This window comes from Chelonia mydas, chromosome 9 (genome assembly GCF_015237465.2).
Source record: "Chelonia mydas isolate rCheMyd1 chromosome 9, rCheMyd1.pri.v2, whole genome shotgun sequence".
Lineage (NCBI taxonomy): Eukaryota > Metazoa > Chordata > Testudines > Cheloniidae > Chelonia > Chelonia mydas.
The window spans coordinates 62763933-62786658 of record NC_057855.1 but is presented as its reverse complement, the minus strand read 5'-3'; the positions used below and the strand labels follow the sequence as shown (position 1 = coordinate 62786658).

Sequence of the window (22726 nt, the reverse complement as noted above, 5' to 3'; positions counted from 1 at the left end):
AAAAGCAGATGAGATGGCATAATTAACGTGGTGGAGTCAGACCATCTCGGTGAAATCTTATGCAAGGCACTGCAGGAGAGAAACAGCCTCCTTTCAGTCTCATTAGCTGTTTTCTTCCCCCAGTGCAGTGTGTATAGCCATGTGTAAGCAAACAAGGACATCCTCCAGCGAGGCTGACCTCCAGAAAGCACTCAAACCATTAGCAAAGCCAAACCAAAGATACCAGAAGTGTTGCATTGTGTGAGCTCCTGGGCGGGCTACTTTGGATGTCAGGGTTAGAATGATAGCTCACAAGGTCTGGGGGAGGGGAAGTGGTGAGAGGGGAATATCATGGGCAATAATGAGGAGAGAATCACGAGTAACATAGAGCAGACCAGGCAGGTGCTCTTGTTTATTTTATTTTATTATTAACACCAAAAAGGGGGCACTCAATGAAATCAGAAGGGATGAAAGGAAATACCTTTTCACACAGCGTGCAATTAACCTGTCAGGACTGCTCCTACAGGACAGCCCGATGAGACTCAAGCAAGGAGCTGCAGCTTCTATAAATAAGACTAGCATCTGCAGTGACACTCACCAGGATAAAAAAATTCAAGGGCTACCAATTAGCAAGTTTCAGGGTATATGCTGCTCAGCAGGTGAGGTCAGGCAGAAACATCCCCTATGTAGTACTTACTGTAACACTGGAGGTCATAGGACTATTTCAGAAGCATCCAGCTCTATGCACTGTTGGAAACAGGAGACTCGGTTAGACCGCTTGTCCACTACAGCGGACATAAGGGCACGTGGGTTTCCATGCACCTGGCCAGTTTCTTGCCGTGCTTCTCTGAACCTATCATACCTCCACCTCAGTTTCTCCATGTCCTTCATTTCCCTTTGTCCATCCTATTTTTAAGCATCCGCCTGGCTTCTGGTTCTGGTCTGAAAACCTCTCCAAGCATCAGTGTTCTTGGCCCTATTATTAAAAGCAGCACGTCTGAGCACTCCAGCTCCTACGGCTTGTTCCCTCTCCAGTGCGGGGGCAGGAAGGTTAGGTGTTCCCTATCATGATTATCCTGAATTCACAGGGGAAGGGCCCTATGTCCAATCCCTCAGGTGGAGGCATAAGACTGCTGAGAAAAGAATGCAGCTCAAAATGACACTGAAATCAAAGGCCGTCACTATTCAGTTGATGAAAAAACCATCCAGTGTTGTGACTTTTAGGGCAATTTGCCTGTGTTTACCCATCGGGTTTTTCACTACAGCTTGGCCTTTTAAAAATTCTGGAGTTTGAGTCTGTGGGGAGCGTCTCTGTGCTGTGCTGAGGAGCCAACTACAGAGATGATTGCTGCAGTACAAACCCTCTGGGTATCTTTCCTCCCCCGACAAACAACTCAGCTTTAGTGCTTCCCTTCCCTTTGATCAATAAATAATAACCAGGAGTGATGGGCCTGTGATGCAAAGTCAAGACCTGGAGCTGAACATCACCAAAGTTTTGGGGTGTTGAGAGTGGAGGTTCTGGTTTGAGCCACTGTACAAAGAGGAAACAGATCCAAGCTATGGGCGCCGAGCCCTCCTGAAAACTCCAGCCTGGCTGTCTCATCGAGATTCTAATCAGATGCTGGAGTCACTGGGTCACAACGTCACACTCCCAGTCCTGCTTGGCTGCAGCGATGCCAGGTCTCGCCTCGAGGTGGCGCTCAGATGTGACTGCTGCTATAGCAGGCCCCTTGTTCTGAGGGGATGGGGAGGGGGATAGAGTGACTCCACCCATGGTGGTGGCCGCAGTGAAAGAGTGAAATGGAAACAGAGGGCCCCAAGGTAGATCCAGGAGCATGTTCCCAGGTTGGGGAGGTGGCATGCTGAGCCCCCAGGGAAGAGAAGAGTGGGCAGTAACAATTCAACAGGAACAGTAGTCAAGCAAAGGGTGGCGCTGACGGGCCACAAAGTGGGGCTATTGAAATACAATGTTCTCACAGCAGGGGGAAGACTGGAGGCATGAGACTCAAGCCAAGCACAGAGGGACAGGGAGACCCCACAGGTGGGGAGGGGCGTGCAAAAGCAAAGATTGGCAGGAAACCAGGTCCATGAGTTTTGGTTCAATCCAGGTCTAAAAAGCCACACTAGAGACCGGAAGGAGCAGTGCAGAAGGCACTGGGACCCATGCCCATACAAACGTCCCTCCCCGCTCCGTCGCCCACAAGATTCAGGCCCATTGAGCTTCAGGGATGCTCTGCTCATGATCATGTTTACAAGCCGCTGTCCATAGTGCTGAGATTCCCAGGCCCAGAGGAACTTCAGTGTTTGTGGTTTATCCCACCCCTTTCTGGCTCTCTGGGAAAAATCAATGCAGAGAAAGTTCATCTCACAAAAGGGAGCATGCTGCAGAAATACACACTCCTGACACAGCTATCTCCTAGCCCAGAGAGGAGTGGGGAGCAATCTGCTCCAGTGACGCTCCACATGAAAGTGGTTTCATTCTCTCACTTCCTCCCCCACCAGCTCCGCTTGCTCATCTCTTCTTTTCTCCCTCCGCTTCTCTCTTCTCATCCCCAATCCCTCGCTTCCCCTCTTTTTCTGCCTCTGTTAATTCAGATCTGTCCTCTTAATGGGGCTTCAGGGAGCAGGATAAACCTGGAACAGGCAACTGGGAGAAAGAGACCAGAGTACAGAAAAGGAACTGTGGGGATCCCTACCCTTTCACTGCAGCCTCCCTCTAGGGACAGGCTCAGGCTTAGGCCTGACCAGTCAGTTTCTTTGCTGAGCTCAGAGCAACCTGTAATGTGGTGACAAAACGGAAGTACAAGTCACATTTATGCTCCTTTCATAGACAAAAGCAATGGAAGAGATCTACCTAGGAAGTGACATCCCTCTCTCCCCGGACCATTTATTCCCCAGAATCTCAGCTGTTTGCCCAAGTCTTCCTTTCCTAACTGCTTTGTTGTAAGGGCTGCATAGTATACATGGAGCTGTGCCAAGAGTGTAGGCTGGGAGTTTCAAAGGAGCCTCATTGCTTTAGGGGCTCAAATTCCACTGAAATTTTAATTCCTTGGTTTGCCCACACAGTAAGAAATGGGCCTGAGCCAACAGCCAGAATCCAAACAGAGCCAAGTTCCAAAGAGGAAGAGGAGGCTTCCCCAGTTCTCCTTTCGGCTCCAGGCCTCTGCCTCAAGCTCCTTCCTCTCCAAGACTGTCCCTGCCAGACTCAGCCCCCCTGCTCCCCACAGACCATCTCCATGGCAGTCAGGAGCTGAGACATACGCAGCAGTGGGTCAAGCGCTGCCATGCTGCAAATCAGTGCACTCAGGGCAGTTAACTATGTTGTCCTACCTCTAGCTCTTTCCCTGGCCAATCTCTGGCAGGGTCTCTGCGTGCCCCCATCACACAGAGCAATGGTGCTAGAACTCTGGACTGTGAGAAATAAGCCCCAGGAGCAGCCGCAGGGCTGTCAGCTGATTACTGCCAATAAAGTTCCTGTGTTATCATGGGGCTGCTCAGATTGGCGGCCGATGGTGCATTAATAAGCTAGGCTGATTGTAGCCCTGCCAACAGTTTGAGTCTCTACTTTGTGTGAAGGATCTGTGGCTTTGCACAAGGTGCACTGAGTGCAAAACCACAGATCCACCACACGGAGCAGGGCTGGAGGCTCTTGGCAGGCTCACCAGTCCACCCTTGGCTGCCAGTCCAAGGAAATCAGTGATAACATTCCTCCAAATCCTCTCCTCTCCAGGGAGCCAATGGTGATAAGCCCAAGAACCCCTAGGCAGAGGACAAGGAGTGCTGAAGAACTTGCAGCACAGAGTCCTGGCTCTCTGTAGCAGAGAAGAACAGAGAAGCCTGTCTACTCCTGACTGTCCTTGCATGTTTGGCAGTTGGGATGGCTACCGAGGCCACAACAATAGGTGCAAGCCCAGACAACACTGCCAGGGAATTACTTTGAGTGTGTAATACCTGACCTGCTAGTTTCCCCATGTACCTAGTGGATCAGGTTTCTGGATTTTCTGGGGACATATCAGGGCTGCCTAGGTAGCTTGGGTTCACCTGATTTCATACTGGTATTTGGTGCTACCTGGGGCACTTATTGCATTTCTACAGCTAAATCCCTCAGGTTTAGGCTCCTAGTTCTTGTTTCCTCCTCCAACACACACATTTTTGTCTCCATACCACCTTGAAAGCAGGTAGAAGGGAGGGGCTGAATTCCGGCTGCAGTGACAGATAGGCACGCACTTTGCAGGACTAGATCATGAAATAGCTGAGGTTGTTTCAGGTCAGGATGGAGGAGCACTGGGAGATCTGAGGGGGGCCCAGGTCTGGAATAGCAGGGGGAGTCCAGATGCATTGCCAGAGCTGGTGGAGGGTAGCAGTGCAAGAGTGTGGGAGTGTTGGACTGAAGCGCACAGCCCTGGCCCATTCTCTGCTGTTATCAGGCAGCACAAACACAGCCCCACATTCACAAGCATCAAATTCATTCACAAATCCAGCAGGCGTCTTTGCAGGTAAATCCCCATCCTTGCTCTGGCAGCAATTCCCTTTTTCGAGGGAACTGGTCAGGCAAACAATTAAAGCACATCCAGCCAATTGCAGGTTGTGATAAATGTGGGGTGGGGGGAGGAGCTCCCTTTTGTGGACACCCAGCCAGCCCGTTAGCTACAAAATCCCTCTTGGTGCTGTTCTCTACTTGTTTTACCTGTAAAGGGTTAACAAGCCCACAGGTAAAAGGAAAGGAGTGGGCACCTGACCAAAAGAGCCAATGGGAGGGCTAGAACTTTTTAAAATGGGGAAAAAAGAAAACTTTCCCTTTGTCTTTTGTTGTTGTTCTCCGGAGAGAGGAGACACAGAGCAACAATGCTGTAAGCAGCTTTAAACCAGGTAGGGAAAAGCATCAGTTCATACCTCGAACCTCCTGATCTGAAACCCAGATATGTAAGTAGATCAGGAATCTCTAGAAAGATGTGATAGTTTTATTTCTTTTATTTGGTAAGGCTTGTGGACTCCTTTGTGCTAACCCCAGGTGCTTTTGTTTTGCTTGTAACCTTTAAGCTGAACCTCAAGAGAGCTATCTCGATGCTTAATTTTTGTAATTGTTTCTTTTCAGATCTAGCAAAAAGCCTAAGTTCCAAATGTATTCTTTTTTTAAGAACAGGATTGGATTTCTGTGTCCCTAAGAGGTTTGTGCATGTTGTTTAATTAGCTGGGGGCAACAGCTGATTTCCTTTGTTTTCTTTCTCAGCTCTTCTCCGGACGGAGGGTAAAAGGGCTTGAGGGTACCCCACAGAGAGGAATACCCAAGTGTGCCTTCGTGGGTTCCAAGGGGTTTGCAATTGGGTGGTGGCAGCATCTACCAACCCAAGGTCAGAGAGAAGCTGTAAACTTGGGAGTTTAATACAAGCCTGCAGTAGCCAGTATTAATTTTTAGAATCCTTGCGGGCCCCCACCTTCTGCACTCGAAGTGCCAGAGTGGGGAATCAGCCTTGACACAGGTCAAAGAACAATCAAGGAGACATTCACTCACTCCACAGCCCCTTACTTACTTAGCAAATTCTTTCTTATCACACAGCATTTCTGTGGCACGTAGGAGCAATGCTTACTTGAGAGAAGCCACCTGCCGCCTTGATGCCAGCAATCTCCAGAGTCGTGAACAAAACCCAGGTTGGCCACGCTGTGGTGCATGTTGAACATGCCAGCCTCCCATTGGTGCCATCTCTCTGCCCTCATTGCAACACCAATGGTGCATCTGCCAGCAGAAATCTCCAGTACAATTCATTTTCCTTCAGGCAGTCTGTATTGAGGACACAGGGCCCAACCAACTATGAAATGCCTGCACGCCCCATGGCACAATCTTCCCTGCAGATTAAATGCATCAGCAGTTTGTTTCACTCTATAGCTTCCGCATCCAGCATGGTGCCAGGCAAGGGAGAGTGTAGACAATGTTTATCTAGAAGTTAGAGTGGCTGACCATCTGTAGAGCTGGGTTCAGATTACTCTGGTCAGGCCTGGTTGGGATTTGGATGACACTTGTGCAGAGGTTGCAAAGCGTTTTGCAGGGGTGGCGTGAGAGCATCGGCTGAGCTGCCGGGAGAAGTCACAGGATGTTCTGCAGACCGAGCATGGGTTTCCTCGTCTGCGTGGTGGCCCAGATAGCTGGGGCTGCTGCAGATCGGAACGGAGGTGCTTTGGCAGAAAGTGCAAGGGAAGTTTGCAGAGCCTGTGCCGTAGCCAGGTCTGGAACTAGCAAATGCAATAAACCTCTCCTGTGAGCACTAATCCAAATGTGTACAAATCAGGAGGGGAGAAAAAGCAATTAACAATGGCTGGGAGATGCGGGGAAGGTGTGCGTGCAGGGGAGAGTTAAGAGTGGCAGATAAAAGGAGGTAGAGAGATTCTTTGATGTGGCCAGCACGGGAGCCTTGCTGGCTCTCAGACTGGCTGTGTCACCAAGCCACTGCTGTTCATGTGTAATTTATGTCTTTGGTGATTAAATGCCAGACCCCTGTAGGCTCACACAGAAGGCATTCTAGAGTCTGATTAATGCATCGTTCAGCAGGTGGGACTGACACAGTTTTGACAGGATGCAAATTCCATTTCAGATCTCCATTGCTCTGTCCAGTTACTGAACTGCTCATGCGTGCTAAGTGGGGCAAGAAGAGGATTCTGCCACAGATGTTTCTCTGCTTCCATTCATTCCTTTCAGGAAGGGGGCTGTCATTCTTTTACACTCAGGGGAATTCACTCTCCATGCATGTGCGACCTGAACATCCTGTACACTGCCCCACCAATGGGACCCAAGCCAGGCCTGCCAGTTACCACCCATAGCCATTGAATTCCAGGTAATGTTCTTCAATTAATAGTTATAAACGTGCAAATTTTGGCTGATAGATCATGCAATTTTAACCAATAAACTTTAATGGAGATATTAGAGCTGGTCCAAAAATATTAAATGGAACAGTCTGCCAAAAAATTAAGTTTTGTTGAAATCAAAATGTTTTGTGGGAAAGTGATTTAGAGAACACTTCCTCTGGGAAAAAGTTGAAAAGAATCATTTCAACTTTCCCATTTCATTTCCATAAGACAAAAATGTTTTGATTTGACTCTCATTTTGATTAATTTCATTTTGACATTAATATAAAATACTAAATATAACGTAAAGTCTAAATGAAATTATGACATTGAAACCAAACTACTCCACATTATGGAAACAAAATGTTTTGATTGTCTCAAATTGAAATTTTTGGGAATTTTCATTTCACAGGAAGTTTTGAAATGTCAAGTTTTTTTTTTGATTCAGCATGAAAAGAAATTCAAACTGTAATTTTCCAGGGAATGGAAATTCTGGGTTCTGACCAGCATTAGGAGATTTAATAATTTTATTAAGATGATGTTAAAATAAAAAGAAAACGGTACAGAGTTTAAGCATAGAAATTTCTGGTTATCAGGGAATAAGGTACAGATTATCAAGGGGTGCGAAGTTCAGTTTAGGAACGGGTGGTGTAAGGAGTACATAATCTGCAATATCCTCAATTGGGGGTAAAAGGTTAACGGGTCAAAGCACAGACACTGAGATATGGGGGTATGTTGTTCATGTAATGGCTATGTTCAGGTGTGGAGTATAATGAGTGGATACGATGATGAGGATGGATTGTTCAGTGAGTTTATGGTTCCAGTTCATAAGGTTCAATGGAAAAAGTCTCTCCGTCCCTTTCTCATAGATGATGCACGATGTCATTCCGGCTCACACCTCCTGGTACTGTTGGTGGCTGGTGATGTGTTCGATGTAGATGTCCCTGGACCATCGGATGGTGGCCAAGACCACGAGGCACCGCATGAGCTGTGCGTAGTGTCGACCGATCCCACAGGTCCTCAGCACACGCTTGTTGCAGGGGTCCCAAGTGCCCAGGGCTCCGACGATCAGGGCATCCATCTGCACCTCGTAGCCCTTCGCTCTCAGGGTGTCGGACAGGGGGACGTATTTTTCCAGCTTACGAGCTCGGGCTTCGCAGAAGCCCGGAGTCCTGTTCTCAAAGGAGACCGTGATGTCGACACGGATGATCTTTTTCTGGGCCTCGTCGGTGACTACCACGTCAGGTCGCAACTGGCTGTCAGTACTGGGGATGGCGCAGTTCACGGTGACCTCCCCCAGGCGCGGTGGCTTTCACCAGGCGGTTCTGGATGGCATTGTGGCGCAGCTGCCAGGCTCTGGAGCGGGGCTTGCAGCTGCACAGGACGTGGGGCAGGGTCTTGTTGGAGTAGCCGCACTTCCTGCAACGCTTGTCTCGGTTCCCATGGCGGACGGCTCCGTTGAGCGGGACGCAGTTGAGCCGGGCACGGTGGATGAACCGCCAGTCAGCAAAACGGGTGAAGCTGCCCCCGGCGAGGAAGTGGTTGTTGGTGTCCCACTTGCTGGTCAGTTCGAAGGCTTTACCCTGGTCCGGTTTATGATTCAGGGTTTCCATGTACAGCGAGTAGATGGCTGCCTTCAGGGTCCTCTCCAGCATGCTCCTGGCGCTCGGGGTGATGATGGTGTTGTCGTCGGACCTGATCTGTGGCACCAGGACTCCCAGCTCCTGCTGCTCCTCACACCACTTCCAGCGGCAGCCGATGCGCTTCCCCAGGCAACGCATGGCATTGCGAGCGCAGGACCACAGTGAAGCAATGTCGCGCCCGTCCCGTCCGAATTCGCCATCCAGGGAACCACTCAGGAAGGTGGCGATGTCTTGGTTGGAGGGGGCTCTGCCGATCCGCTTCTTTGTCGCGTCATGGAGGGCGTTTGCTACGATGTTCCTTACCATGACGTCGGGACGTGTCAGCAGGCGGAAGGTGTGGGTGATCACCACGATGTCACACAGGTCGCCCATGCGGGGGACATTGGCACCACCATGCCTGTGGGTGATGTAGACCAGCTCGTTCATGGCTCTCTGTGGAAGGAACAGCCACTTCTTCACCAGCTGCCGGACGATCTTGTTTGCCTTGTTGAGGGGTACCTTCGCCACGGCGGATCCCCTTAGGACGAATGAGATGCGGGGGATCAGGAAGGTGTTCAGGGCATTTATCTTCTGCCACTGTGCTAGCAGAGAGGTGTCGATCTTGGTGGCATCCTGCAAGATCTCCTGGATGGTGTCCTTGGATGTCTGCTGAACACGGAAACCCGTTGGCATGCCAAGGTGCTGGTACGCCTTCCCCTCTGCCAGGGGGATGATGGGCTTGCCCTGGATCTGGAACCCTGTCGTCTGCACCGAGTCCCTTTTGCTGCTGTCGATGTGGAGAGTTGCGCACTTCTTTGCATTGAAGTGGAGCCCCGTCCAGTCAGCAGCTTGACTGGTGGCATCTAGCATACCTTGGAGGCTCTCCGGGTCATCCACGGTCAGGACCAGGTCGTCCACATAAGCCAGGACGCTCGCCCTCTCACCGTGGAGGTTGAAGCCATCTGTGCCATTGGAGATCGCTCGCAGCAATGGCTCCATGGCGACGTTAAAGATGATGGGGCTGAGGGGACAGCCCTGCTTACCTCCGCTCTGGATCGGGATCTCAGCAGTCTCCCCTTCAACTGAGTGAATGGTGGTGCTGCCTCCCTCATACACCTCTCGGATCACACGAAGGAAGTTCTCTGGCATCCCAAACTCCTGGAGCGTAGCAAAGATGTGATGGTGGGGCATGGACCCAAAGGCGTTAGCCAGGTCAAGCCACGCTACCGCGCACTGCCTCTGCCCCCTTCTGGCCATTTCGATGGTGGTTTGGAGGACGAAGTTGTGTTTGTAGCAGCCCTAACAGGACATGAAGCCTTTCTGGATGGAGCTGATGGCTCCCCCGCTCACTGACCACTCTGTGATCCTCGACGCCAGGCAGCTGGCATAGAGCTTGTACATCATGGAGCAGAGGGAGATGGGCCTCCAATTGCTGGGGTCATCCCCCTCACCCTTCTTGTACACCAGCATCGTCATGGCCTGCTTCCAGGAGCTGGGAGTCTGGCAGAATCGCTTGCATTGGTTGAAGAGCGTGGCAAGGACCAGGCAGCCGGGATCTCGCTTTTTCAGGAGGCTGTAGGGGATGCTGTCTTTCCCAGGCGCTGTGTTTTTTGTTTTTGAGAGTCTGGCCATCACCTCCTTGGGCGTATAGTCAGTCTCCAGGACACCTGCTTCGTCGACACGGGGCAGGGAGCGGAGGCACTCTGGGCGCTGCGCGTTATTCCAGGCTGTGCGGTCGAATACAACCTTGAAGTAGCTGTAGAGGTGCTCAGATGGGATCATGCAGTAGGGTGAGGGCCCGTCTAGGATCTCCCTCATGGCTTTGGAGTGGTTCGCCCGGTACAGCTTTTGGATCCTTGAAGCCGCTGCTGGATCATCGCGGCGGCTGGCGTCTCTACTTCTGGCTCCCCTGGTAGTGGTGGTGTGGTTCGGAGCAGGCGTTCTGTGGGCAGAAGGGGCTTTCTCCTGGTTCGAACTCCTGCTGGGAGCGATTTCCACAGACAGTTCTCGGGTGAGCCTGTCGACGAGGAGGTCGAAGTCATCAGAGGAAGCTGCCGCTTGTAGCTCCTCGGTCCAGGCGGTCTGCCATGGAGTGGCAGCCCTCACCATCGGCCACTGGCCCTTAGGACCCTCGACCTCATCTGGTGCAAGCTTTGAGCCTGCTGCATGGTCAGCCTGCTGTCTATCTTGTGAGTCAGGATTCCCTTCGGTTGGGTGCTGGGGCAGGATCTCTGGCAGGATGCTGGCATTGCTAGTGATCGGAGAGACACAGTCCAGCTCGGGGGTTGCTGGGACACTGTCGGTCCTTCTATGAGTGGCTGCTGCTTGAGTGGTTGCTGCTGGAGCGTGAGATCTCCCGTAGGCAGTGTCCCGCAGAATGGTCCATCTGGCGATGAAGGCCTGGTGCTTTGGTGTGGCTGGGGCTGGTTCCTCCAGTGACATCTGGAGTTTGTAGGGCGATCTGGGATGTTGCGCTGGCTCCTCTGACGGTTGGAGCTGGTAGGGGAGTCTGGGGCTTGGCACTGGCTCCTCTGGCTTCTGGAGCTCATAGGGTGGTCTGAGGTGTAGCTCTGGCTCCTCCGGTGGTTGGAGTTCACAGGGAGGTCCGAGGGGTGGCGCTGGCTCTTCCGGCTACTATGCAGCTATGCGCGGTGGGGCGCTGATCCTTCTGGGGAGGGGACGTACTGGACAGGTGGTGAGGTAGCACTGAGTCATCTCAGCATAGAGATCTGTTTGGCAACATGCAAGGGTGAGGCGGGCCTCCTGCTGGCGAGGACCTGGGTGATGTTCCCCAAGGAAGCAGGTACCTTCTTGATCGCAGCATCCCGTTCTGCTGGCCTGGCGATGGGGGCAGGCTTCTTGACGGCAGCTTGCAAGGTCGGTTTTCTTTGTTGAGGCTCAGGAGCGGTGGGCCGGCGCGCAGCAGGAGGACTGGGAGCCGGGGCAGGAGACTGTGTTGTTCCCTTGAGGCATTTCCTGCAGGCAACTTGGTGCATCTTGTGTTGCTTTTGCGTCTCAAAGGGCAGGCTGCAGAGGGCACAGCTGAAGGCGACCCGCTTGTTGTGGCATCTCGTCAGGTGCCTGGTGACACCACCGAGGAGGTGGAAGCTTCGGGGTGGAGAGCAGACGGGGCAGATGAACATGTCCGCAGCGAGGGGGTACTGCAGGTACATGGTGTCCTCATTACCTTGCAGCGGAGGGGGGGGTTCCAGCAGCATCGGTGGTATCGCTGGCTGGTTCTTCCTGGTGTGGGCAGGTGGGGTTGAGAGGTCCGGCTGGGCAGGCATCCAGCAAGGTCCTGGGGTCCCTCTGAGTGGTTTCTGAGGCTGGGCAGGCATCCGGAGAGGTGCTGGTGACCCTCTGGGTGGTCTCTGGAGAGATGCTGAGGAGATTCCTCCCTTGATGGTGTGTAGAGCAGTGAGAGTACCACCAGCGTCAGGGACCTGGGCAGCTGCGGGGGTGGGAAGAGGTCGCCTCAGGCAATTTGTAGCTGGAGAGCGGGGGGGGTGGGGGTGGGGGGGGCTCTCCATTGGCGGCTGGTGCTGCTGGAGAGCGGGGGGGCTCTCCGTTGGCAGCTGCTGGAAAGCGGGGGGGGCTGTCCCTCGGTGGCTGATGCTGTTGGGAAGCGGGGGGGGATGTTCCTTCTGGTTGTGATGTCCCGACAGGCCAGCCTCTGGATGCAGGATCTTTCTGGAGCAGCATCTTGGAGAGGGTCCTTCGAGGAGGCACCGTTCTTCCCCTTTGTGCTGCTGATCTGTAACGTCCTGGAGGCACCTAGGATCTTCTTTGTAGTCACTGTTCGAGAGACCTTCCGTGGAGTACACGGTGCAGCTGGGGATGTCTCAGGAGCAGAGAGAGGATCTTCTTCCAAAGTGGAAGTAGCAGATCTTCAGAGCAGCATCGATTTTTTTCAGAAATGGCAGCAGGAGAATCCATCTTCAGAGCAGGTGTTGTAAGTGTTCATCAAAAGAGGTTAAACTGATAAGAACCGATACTACGCTTGATCTTAGCTCCAAAGAGCTGAGCTCTTAATACACATAACTCTCCCCAGAAAAGATCAGAAGCTATCAACTCAGATAAATTAACCCCACTCTGAAAATATCTCCATTCTTCATGTGGCAACTATTGGTGCTTCTCAAAGGCCATTTCTTTCAAAATTGCCACAGTGGTTCTTTTCCCGGTATTTGGATGAATCAAGTCACAGTTTCTCGGGGATGAATGGACCAGAATCAGGAATCAGACCTGGATTACTTGAAGCAGCCATTAATGGCCCATATACACTCTACATACCATGGTATTTTGGTAACCAGGTTGAGACTCCCTTATCTGTTCCATTTACAATGAACATGGTTGTGTCCATGCTGTGACTTTGTTCACAATACAGCTTTGTGTCACCTACATGTGTGAGTCCACACCTACCATGCTCCCAAACATGTCTGTGTCCGTGCGCTAGGGGTAAATTTGGGCAGCTCTCTCTCAGTGTCTCAGCAGAGGATAGTGCTCCTGGAGGACATTCAGAAACAGTAGCACCAGCAGACTGTGGAGCAATATCCTCCCTTACATAGTGCCGGGAGGAAGGAGGACTGACCAACCTGTTGGCATAGGCGTGTTAGAGAAGGCCCTGCTGCCACAGCAAAACAGTGTTATGACTTAATTACAGATAGACAATCACATGCCATCTTAGGCCTCTGGAAGGAGAGAGACAGATGTAGCTGCTATGTAGTTGCAGGCAGAGCATTAACCAATGGGTGAACTTTTAAGACTGTGTCATTAGTGTATGTTCTAATGAAAGAAATGGAAAGTTGAAGATGCATGACTGTGTGATTTTGCTTAATCGGCAGCAGCAGGGAAGGTGCTAAGAACATGGGTGGGTATCCTTGCTGGTTGAGTGAAGGATGGACAATCAAGAATTATGCAGTCACTTGCAGACCAGGCCAGGAGCGAGTGTGAAATGACAGGAAAAGCCTTCAGTCAATGTCCTTCATGGAGGGTCCCTACTGATTTCAGAGCAAGTGTTAAAAATAGCTTGGCCAGACAGAAAAAAAATCAACAGCAAGATCTGCTAAAGGATACATTCTTTCTCCCAGTGCTGCCATGAAATGAATTCAGAGTAGAGATGTTCTTGCCAGGAGGAACATCTGGAATTTACCAGAGATGGTCACTTAATTATGAATGTTGTCTTCTATGTTGCTCAAAGTCCTGAGGCCCTTGTCTTAGTTACTTGTTACACAAGTAAAGTCACCTGCCTCCCTGCATTGAAATTCCAGTGGTGGATTTAAGACTCTTGATTGAGTACAACCAACTTTCCTGTTTCAGCATTTGATTGGGGAGCACAGATGTTCATTAACCTCGGGGCTTTGTTCTCCAGAAATACATCCCCAAGCAAGCACTTTCCCCAGGAGGCAACAGATCAGATTTTCATTTTTTATTGAGCTCTTTTCTTAAAGTGACAAAAACCCAACTTTTCTTCCATTGCTAACTGACTCCGTATGTTTTCTACACAATAAACTGCTTATAAATAAGTTACCGACATGGATGTCACTGAAAGGAGATAGCTGGAGGGGGATTAGTGTATGTTCTGCTAATAAATGGAGCGGGCTGAATTATCCATTGTGAATAAATCAGCCCTTTTCCTCTTGGGGGGCTGATCCTGATTGCTGTGAATGTGTTATGTGCCATGGTCAGTAACTGTTCAACTGGACATTTGTTTGTCATGGTATGTGATTGGTCATCTCAGGCACATGATATTGTTCCTGGTCCCGGATTGATCAAGCATTGTGGTGGTTTTGTTGTTTTGTTTTTTCGAGAACAACTGTATCCTGGGCACTCTTCTCTGTGTACGGAGATACCAGGACTGGTATGAAGAACAGCCATTCCCCAAACATTTGTGTAAACAAGAACGGGTTCACGTGAACATTCCTGAATATCCATTAATAAGGGGTTGAAGCAAAGGGCTGTTTGAAAACCTGAACGAATAGCTGCAAACATTTTTGAAGATTCAAGCAGCTCTAATAACGAACCAGGATAGAATGATGAGCCATGCTTAGAAGCCAAGGGCTTAATCCAAAGCTCTCTGAAGTGAATGGAGCTCCAAATAAGCAGTACACATTTTCAGACTGGATAGTACTCAGTACATCTACTTCAAATGCAGACCGCATTCTTCTTCATTTTCGGTCAGATACTGACCCAGTTACACTGGCATGAATCCAGAGCAATGGCTCTGAAATCAATGGCGTTACGTTGGTGTGTCCGGGATGAGAATCTGGACCTTTCGGACCTATGCAGTTCTGTAATGTTGCTGTGTGCTGTTACACAGACATCATTTTCCACCCCAGAAGTGGAATATTTGAACAGATGAGTGCTGAGCTAAGTGATTCCTGTCTAGATTGTTTGTTTGTGAAGCACTCTGAGATCTTTCAGGAAGAGAAGCATAATGTAAATGTAGGATTTTAATATTATTGGGGAAAAACTATCACTATCTATAGAATTATATTGTGCTCAGCACCACAGTATCTGAGCACCTTAAAACCCACCCCCCCAAAAGGTGTATTACACCCATTTCAGGACTGCAGTCTAGTTTCCTCCCTACTTACTCCAGGGCAGTCAAGCTAGTACAGTCACGATGTAAATATTCCTTTTAGCCTGGCAGTTTTTTTTTAAACAGGAGAGGAAAAAGAGTCATAAAGCAACTGACCTGTGATTTGCACACATTGATTTAGTGGCAATGCCCTGGCTAGAACCCAGGAGGAAGCCTGAGTCCCATTTCATGCTCTAACCCAGGGGTGGGCAAACTACGGCCACGGGCCATTTTAAGCTGGCCCGCGAGCTCCTGCTGGGGTCCGGGGTTTGCCCCTCTCCAGCCGGGGAGCAGGGTCGAGGACTGCACCACGCGGCTCCCAGAAGCTGCGGCATGGCCCTGCTCTGGCTCCTACATGCTCCAATGGCCCCCTCCGGCGCTCCAATGGGAGCTTCAGGGGCTGTGCCTGCAGACGGGGCAGCATGCAGAGCTGCCTGGCTGCGCTTCCGCGTAGGAACCGAAGAAGGGACATGCCGCTGCTTCCAGGAGCTGCTTGAGGTAAGCGCCGCTGGGACCCTGTACCCCTGAACTTCTCCCCACACCCCAACCCCCTGCCCCAGCCCTGATTACCCTCCTGCCCTCCAAACCCCTTGATCCCAGCCTGGAGCACCCTTCTGCACCCCAAACCTCTCATCTCGAGCCCCACCCCAGCCCCAGAACCCCCAGCCAGCGCCCTCACCCCCTCCTGTGCCCCAACCCCAATTTCATGAGCATTCATGGCCCGCCGTACCATTTCCATTCCCAGATCTGGCCCTCGGGCTAAAAAGTTTGCCACCCCTGCTCTAACCACTACACTCACTGTCTTCAAAGCGAGCTATTGCTCCGATACAGAAATGACGGACTAAATAACCCAAGAGTTTGTTTCCATCTCTCTTTTCACCTGGAGATCGGAACAAGGGACCCCTCTCAAGTCAGCTTTGTGGAACCAGACCTTCCTTCGTAGCAGTCCCTTTTGTCAGTTTTAACTCTGAAACTCTCCTTCCCTGACTACTTGAGATATATATGAAAGCAGTTGGTGGGGAGTTTTCTTCACTCAAGCTGCGCTTATACTTTAAATGATAAAGTGTGTCCAATGAGGATTTAATTTATATTTTACAAGACAACGTTTGTAAGTTAATTACGCATCAGCTGATCATGAACAAACATGGGCCTTTCCCCCCCCCTCGGTGTTTTAACAAGTGCGCCATAGATGCAGATCTATTCTGCAGCAGTTCAAATCTTGGAAAATATGTTCTTCATAGTCAATTTAGTTTGCATGCTGCATAGTAACTACTGCAAGTAGGTGCAGCATTATAGATGTAATAGAGGCACTATTATTTGCTAAAGAAATATGGAAGGATTATAAAAAGCACACGTTCGGAGATTTAACTGCTGTGGGGGTCTATCCAACCATTTATGCAGAGAGCTGCACGAATAATCTGCTATGAATAATGTATGAGGAAGCAGTCCAACTTCCATTGAAGTCGCAGGCACTTAAGTGAGCCGGATTTGGCCCTAGATGAATTTCACCGGCCTGCTTCTCCCTTGTGCATCTTGTGTGATCATTTGTACCAGTGCAAAGTGGGTACAAGAAGCTACCTACTCAGAATGGCAATGTTTCCAGCGTTTCAACCAGCTCTGGTGTGGAGCATTGCGCCTATCCCACCATGCCCAGCACAGCTCTCCAGGGCATATGGTCTAATGCCACCTGTTTGGGTTTTTGGCTTGTTCCATTCCCTTTTTCCATTGTCCTTGTAAATACCATGGTGAAGAGCCACCAGCCTCCAATGAGTCACTGCTGTGTTGACTCACGTCCTGGGGCTTACAACAAGGAGCACCATCACTTTTGCGCACTCAGGGAGGCGCCATGCTTAAGTTTATTATTGCCGTGTTTATTCAATAATTGTGTGATTGTCTCTGTGCTTGTGTGGTTGAGTTTTGTGCTTTGCTTTGCAGGGGAATGAAGTGTTGTATCTCAAGGATCCAGAGAGGGGAGAGGTCTGAGCCAGAGTCTTCTGTGAGGATACAGCATTCCATGGCCCAGGAAGTTCTCTCTATCTCGTGCTCCCCTCCTAAGCCAGTAGGAAACGTACTGCTCCCCTCCCATCCACGCCAACTCTCATAGACAGTTCGCAGACTCCCCAAGGGCTGAAATTTGTTCACTCACATTATTTAGTGAACTCTTATTTTTACCGAGTTATTTCTTTAGCTTTAAACACCCCGGAAGGAAGACTCTAAGTGCCCTTGACACCAGTTAACACTGTAATCTATAGTGATAAACCCATCACACAACAAAAGAGCTGTAAATCCCTCCAGCAAACAGCCACCATCAGCAAAAATTAATTAAAAAGCAGAACTTCCTGGTCCCTCAGGTCTCCAACAGAAAGCATCACCCCTCCCTGCATGGCCACAGCCTCCTCCCCCTGCCACCCCCAAATGCCTGTTCTCACAAACACCATCGAAGAGAACAACTATAGTTTTGCAAATGATTCACAATGAGACCAAAGAGATAATACTGAGATTTGCAAAGCTGCTGCCCAGGGGAATTGGGCACCCAAATGCCATCAAGATTAATGGGACTCTAACTGGGTATCCAAATCCCCTAGCCGGCTTTGAAAATAGCAGCATTGTTTGTGACAGCTCATTTGGCCAGCCATGTTCCTGGCCCCCGTCCAAGCATCTCAGCGCACAGCCTCTGTAAGTGTCTGTGGCAGAGCTGTGCCCTTGAATAATGAATCAGGACGTTTTTACATTTGCCCCATCAGAGGCAGTTGGAGGCTGGGATTTCTGAGGTGAGTCAGGTGCCCAAATCCCACCGAGAGATGATGGGAGCTAGGTGTACAGCTTCCTTTGGGCCCTTTAGAAACCCTGGCCTAGCTGTGTGGTTAGCTCGGAGACTCAGCTTTGTCAATGTCACCTGAACTCCTAACAGTAGCGTCAGCCTCTCCACTCTCTCGTCCAGGCCTGTCCTCGGGTGGCCTCTAAATGTACCCCTGGTGGTGAGGGTGGCCTCATCCTCTGCCAGTCCTCCCTCCTGGATGGGAGGGGTCTTGGACTCCCACTTCTGGGGCCAAATGTTACAGGGTGACCCTGACGTGGGTGCCCTCCTGCAGCCGAGCTTGGCAGCTCAGGCGTGACCTGCCTCAGTTTCCCCCTCCAAAGACCTATTGCAAAGACCTAGTGTCAACAGCAAATTCAACCCTTTTATTCATATAAAAAGCCACAGTCCACAGATCCCTCATGGTAAAAAGAAGTTCTCCCATACCCCCAAAGGAGAACAAGGTGACAAGGCAGCAGCTTTTCAATCCCATTCCCAGGTCACCCACTCAAAAGTCATTAAGCATGTGGTCCCAGTTCCTTTAGCCCCACTCCCCTGGCCATCTGCCTGAGAGCTCCCAGGCCTGCTTCTCTCCCAGGAACCTTCTCCTATATCCCCACATCAGGTCTCCTGCAAGAGGCTCCCCCCAGTGTTTCACTGCCCAGGCCTCCTCATCTGAGTCTCACCCCTGCTCCTGGGGACCTCTCTTCCGAGTCAACACCTTGCTTCTGGGCCCAGCTTAGGCTGACCACACTGGTTCTTCTTTGCATTCCTAGGGGCCTCTGCACAAGCCTCCCTGCCACTCAGCAGGGCTCCCCAGCTCTAACCAGTCCTTCCAACAGCTTTCCCCCAAACTCACCCCCCAGCAGCTCACCGTGACAGCTCACCTTCAATCTTCCAACAGCTCCTTTCCTTGGCAACCCCCGGGGCTCCTTCTGCCTTTCACCTGTTCCCAGGCACCTTTCCCTGGCACCCTCCTGTCTTCTAGGGCAAGCTGGGAGACAGCTGACCAGGCACAGCTGCACTTGCCTCCTTCCTCTTAAAGGGACCAGTCACATTGTGACAAGGCCCTTCTCTTCCTTCAAGCCTCTCTCCTCGAACTTCTCCTTACCAGCTTACCTCCAGCTCAGACCCCTCCTTCATCTCCAAGTTCTCTGACTGCCTCTCCTTGATTGGCCTCTCCTCCATCCTCATCATCACTGGGGGCTTCATTGTCTTTGCTGATGTGCTCCTTACCCCTTTCCCTCTGCCCTTTCCTCCCTAGGGCCCACACACTGGGTCCATAGAATTCAATGGGAGTCAATCTGATTGGGATTTAGCGCATATTCTGATTCAGTCTGCCATGCCCATCCTGGCCATTCCCTCAGGGAGCTCACTATCAGCCATTTCCACTCTATCTTTAGCCTGCCTGTGATCTCACCTGCACTGATGGCTCCCTGGTGATGTGCAAACAAATGAAATGTTTGAAATGACCCTATGGGGTGAAAATGACCCCATGGGGTATCTTGCCCTGCTGTAAGGCTGTATTTCATCGCACTGGTTAGTCAGTGCACCCAGGGGCTTTGAGTGTAGGTCAGATCAAATCAACAGCATGCCCCAGAGAAAGGACATACCAAACAACACAGCTTAAAACAATAGCTCATTTCTGCTGGGCAAGTACATTGCAGACTCTTCCCCCATGCTCCTGAGCGGGTGCGAGACCCCTCATTCCTTCCCTATGTAATCTGTGCCTGTCCTAGGAAGGGAGTTTAATCTTACACACCTGGTGGATCGTGGGGAAGACCCAGAATTAAACCAATCAAATCAGCAACCCCACTGAGTCCCAGGCCCTGAAGCCGCCCCTTGCAAAGAAATGTGCTGTAATAATGACTCCTAAAGATACCTAACAAAGCCCTTTGCTAAAGAAGAGTTAAGGATGAAAGTGTTTTCAGTGGAGTCCAGCTGACATCCAAGCCACAAGATGACCATCTGGAAATGAACAGGGAAGGGATCTACTGGTTCCCAACTGCCATACACTACTTCCTCATTCATCGTCACCCCCTCCTGATTTACACTGCCCACCCAACCCGGACTGTGCCCCTTAGCTCCCACAGAAACCTTCCCCACTCAGCTCCTGAGCCAAACCCAGCTCAGCCAGACTCCAGAATGGGGTGTTTGGGGTTTGGAAACAAGATGAGCCAAGAAAAGGGCAAGGGCCATTTTCAGAACACACCCATGGGCAAGATTCTCCACTGCCTTCCCCCTGGGGCCCTGCCTGTTCAAAGTGATGCAACATGCTACCAGTGCTTATTGATGCTTCAGCAGTGGCTAGAAGCCCCAGTTGATGTCAAGACCCCATTGTGCTAGTCCTGCACAGACACTGTCAGAGACGCTGCTGGCCGCGGGGAGCTTACAATCTGCATACAGAAGGTGGGGAAGTGATTTCCCACGGTCACCCAGCAGGTCAGCGGCAGAGTTAGATCCCAGGCATCCTGACTCTCACTCCAGCACGCCGTGTGCTACACCATGCTGTCCCATGCTGACTTGAGAGTGTTTTACATCTGCTTTACACAGGGGAAAGTGACTCTACCCGCTGAAAGGCAGGAGGGGAAAAGATCAGCCCCCAAATCTTTACCATACCTTTTCTGATTTTTGCCAGCTCAGCAGAAAAGCTCTCCCCTGGGTTGATGTGTAGTGTGTGAAATTTCAGAGAGATCCTTCTTTCTTTTGTACAGGGATTGAGAGGTTTGTCCATTGTTAATAAATAACTCTAAGTATGAGCCAATAATCAACACACAGAGATGAGATAGATGGTCCTTTCAGTCTGTACAGGATACTGTAAAGCTTGTTTGCATTTTTTCAGCCTGTCTGCCTTCAGCTAGCTCCTGATTAATAACACTGTTCACACTGGATGATTGATGAGAAGGATCCTAAATTCACACCTAAAGCAGGGCCTTTCAAATCCCCTTTTCATTTTTAAGGAACAAAATAAGTTTTCTGCCCTGATGTGATTTATCATTTGAAGGTTGAACCAGAGATGAATAAGATGACAGCTCCCACCACTGATAAAATAGTGCCACATTGATGGATGAAGGGGATATTATAATTAATTTGCATTTCCATAGCACCCTACTCATGGATCAGGATCCCATTGGGCTAGGTAGTTAACTATTACAGTACGGTGAGAGACTGAACCTGTAAGCTACAGCACCAAAAGCACAGACCACTACTACTTGAGCTAAAGGAATAGCTCCATCAGCCAGTAGCAGTAGTAGGCTCTTATTTTCCATGTGGCCCAGCCACTTAGAGGGGGTACTGACACGCTTAGCCAAGGTGCTATAAATAGTGATGTAACTGAAAGATGTTAGCATTTTGGTCCCTGTGTACTGCACCTTTACATTTAGAGGAGTGTCTGCTGCTAGCAGAGCTGTTTTCCAGCTCAAATGCAGAAGGTCACAAAGTGAGTCTCACACACTATGCTCTCGCAGGCATACTCTTGTTCTTTGTCTAGTTGTTGGTTTCAGAGTAACAGCCGTGTTAGTCTGTATTCGCAAAAAGAAAATGAGTACTTGTGGCACCTTAGAGACTAACCAATTTATTTGAGCATGAGCTTTCGTGAGCTACAGCTCACTTCATCGGATGCACAGTATGCATCTGATGAAGTGAGCTGTAGCTCACGAAAGCTCATGCTCAAATAAATTGATTAGTCTCTAAGGTGCCACAAGTCCTCCTTTTCTTTTTGTCTAGTTGTTGATTTCCTTACTTTGAAATGCAGGTCATCTAGACTGACAGTACATGGTTTGTTCTTTGCATATGGGAAAACATCAGAGAACGATCAGGCAACCAGGAAGAGCTCAGAGTTTGGGGGAGAAGTGGTGAAGAGGTTCCTTGGTTAAAAAGCAGCAGCACAGAAAAGGTAAAAGATCAGATGTGAACGGTTTCTATTAAAACCAGACGGCAGAAGAATTTGGATCATATGTTCAGAGGCTTGGGTGGTGTATTTCTGCCAATGCCACTGAAGACAGTACCAACAGAAAGTCCTAGTGAAAAGCAGTCTGCATCTGCTGGAGTCTGGAGAGCTAAGAACCATACAGAGTCAAAGCAGTCTCCTTAGGCCAGGACAAGTTCTGTCTCACTTCCTTTCATCACTCCTAAGAAGGAGCTACTGCTCCTCTGACACACGGGTAGAGTTGCAGTGGCACCTGACTCCTATTGGAGGTCAGTGAGAGTTAGGCACCTACCTGCCACATTTGCCTTTGCAAACCTACCCTGCAGTCTCGGAGCTTTTCAAAAGTGATTCGAGTTCTTGGGGGCCACAGTTGTGGGGGTTCCAGCCTGAGATGTCAGGAAGTGGGAGCATTCTCAGCCAACAATATTACGCTCACTTTTGAAACTCTTGGCAGATCTAAGTTGGATTCCCAGCTCCTCCTCCTTCCCTGTGACCAGAAGCCATGTTAGCAGCATGTGCATGTACTATAAAAAAAATCCAACGGGGCCAGCTGTGACTCTGACACACAGCTGTCTTGCGGAGCCGGCGGCATCATGCTTCCCAGGCCCCGCTGCTTCGCCCTGAATGGTTCATCGCAATGGAAGTCCTAGCTACAGTGATTATTTAGTGCACAGAAAGTTCTGCTTGTCAGAGGCTGCAGCTGTGTGAATCGGCCCAGCAAAAGCAACTTCTCTGCTGGAGCTCTGCAGATGTGGGTCATTTCCCAGAGCCAGCCATGCCTTAATGCTCCTTATGCATAGTGAGTGCACAGTGCCTGCACCAGAGACTGCACATTCCTGGATCCCAATTTAGAAAAGGATTAAAAACTTGCACTAATACTTAAAAACACCTCCCCCCCGCCCCCGAGCTCATGCTCTAAACTCCTTGTTGCATCTCCCATCTTCTGACTTACGTTTCCTTGATTGGGGAAAGGGTAGAGCTTTGCA

General features: G+C 50.3%; 1 protein-coding gene and 1 long non-coding RNA gene across 4 annotated transcripts in view; one reads left to right on the top strand and one right to left on the bottom strand.

Annotated features, from left to right (window-relative positions):
- The window catches only part of LOC102938270 (gamma-aminobutyric acid receptor subunit gamma-4), a 75322-nt gene that overhangs the window by 36817 nt on the left and 15779 nt on the right, over positions 1-22726 (bottom strand). The gene's annotated exons all lie outside the window — the stretch shown is intronic.
- On the top strand, positions 4781-20523 carry LOC122461621. The gene is made up of 4 exons (XR_006283633.1): positions 4781-4848; positions 5537-5628; positions 6567-6806; positions 16951-20523. It is a non-coding gene; the product is annotated as an uncharacterized LOC122461621 (long non-coding RNA).